The following is a 2,057-nucleotide window of genomic DNA, read 5'->3' on the forward strand; positions in this document are numbered from 1 at the left end:
TATAGACATTGAGATCCACATCAAACAATGCTATACTTTTTGCTTCTGTCTTAAAGCATAATGTAGACATACCAAGAGTAGAAGAAGGAAATCTTCTGTATTTAAGTAGGCTATTTTTTAGTTTTTTCTTTCTAATATTTCAAATTTTCTTTATTTTATCATTTTCTTTAAATTTTGAGAGCATTCTTTAGCCATTCTCTTAGGGTAAGTCAACTGGTTGTTGTTGTTTGGTGCCATCAAGTGTATTCTGACTCATAGCGGCCTATGTACAACAGAAGGAAACACTGCCTGGTCCTGTGCCATCCTCACAATTGGTGTATTTGGATTCTTTCTTGCTGCCACTCCTTGTGTGTCAATCAATCTCATTTGGGGATCTTCTCTTTTTCGCTGACCCTTCACATTCTTTTTCCAAAGAAACATGGCATCCTGATAACATGTCCAAAATATAAGAGATGAAGTCTCACCATCCTGGCTTCTGGGGAGTATTCTGGTTGCACTTCTCCTATGACAGATTTTTTTTTTTTTTTCTGACAATCCTTGGTACACTCAGTATTTTCCAATACCATAATTAAAATGCATCAATTATTCCGTGGTCTTCTCTATTTATTGCTCAACTTTCACATGCATATGAGATGATTGTAAATACCATGGAATGGGCTGAGTAGGTACAATTTAGTCCTCAAACTGACACATTTGTTCTTGAACACTTCTTTAAAGGTCTTTTGCAGCAGATTTGACTAATGCAATGTGTTTGATTATTTTAACTTTTAATGAGAATTGAGTGAAGGTTCACAGAGCAGGTTATCGGTTTTATGCCCAACAAATCACACACTTTGTTTCAGCTTAATGATTGTGATCCCCTCCATGTAACAACAGTTACCCTGCTTCCTCCTTGTGATTCCTATTTCCATTCCATCATCTTTCCCAATCTCTCTGAACTGTGTCTCCAAATAAATGTCCTTTTGATCTTGATTGGTCATTTGGTTTCTTAACTGCTGCTTGCATGAGTGTTGTTTGTGCATCCAAGCAAATTGAAGTCTTTGGCAACTTTTATCTTTTCTCCACTTACCATGATGTTATTTATTGGTCCAGTTGTGATGATTTTTGTTTTCTTTACATTGAAGTGAAATTCATACTGAAGGCTGTAGTCTTTGATCGTCATCACTATGTATTTTAAGTGTTCTTTCCTTCCAGAAAGCAAGGCTGTATCCTTTACATATCACAGGTTGTTAACGAGTGTTCCTCTAATCCTGTTGCCATGTTCTTCTTCATATAATTCAGCTTCACGTATTGTATTATTTATTCTGCCTACAGTGCATACAGATTGAAAGAATATGGTGAAAGAATACAGCCCTGATGCACACCGTTCCTGATTTTAAACCATTCATTATCCCTTGTTCTATTCCAACAACTGACTCTCGGCCTATGACATGTTTCTCATGAGAACAATTAAGTGTTCTGGAATACCTTGTTTTCACAATGTCATCTATAGGTTTTTATGATTCACACAGTAGAAAGCCTTTGCATAGTCAATAAAGCACAAGGAAACACCTTTCTGGTATTCTTTTCTTTCTACCAAGGGCCATTAGACCTTAGTTCTAATCCTCATCTGAATCAGATTTGAGTTTCTGGCATTTCCTTGTAGAGGTACTGTTGCAACATTTTTAAAACTATCTTCATCACAATTTTACTTGCATGTGATAGTAGTAATATCGTTCAATGATTTCTGCATTCTTTTGGGTCATGTCTTTTTGGAAAGGACACAAATATGGTTTTCTTTCAATTGGTATGTGAGGTAGCTGTCTTCCAATTTTTTTTGTGCCATAGATGAGTAAGTGCCTCCAGGGATGCCTCAGTTTTTTTTGAAGCATTTCAGTAGGTATTCCATCAATTCCTAGATCCTTTTTCCCCCCCACCAATGACTTCATTGCAGCTTATCTATCTTCATGCATTACTATCTGTTCTTGATCATATGCCACCTTGTTAAGTGACTGAATATCAATCATTTCTTTTTGGATGTGACTATCTATTTTTCCATATTCTTTTGAGGCTTTCTG

Source organism: Chrysochloris asiatica, unplaced genomic scaffold (genome assembly GCF_000296735.1).
Source record: "Chrysochloris asiatica unplaced genomic scaffold, ChrAsi1.0 scaffold00016, whole genome shotgun sequence".
NCBI classification, from domain to species: domain Eukaryota; kingdom Metazoa; phylum Chordata; class Mammalia; order Afrosoricida; family Chrysochloridae; genus Chrysochloris; species Chrysochloris asiatica.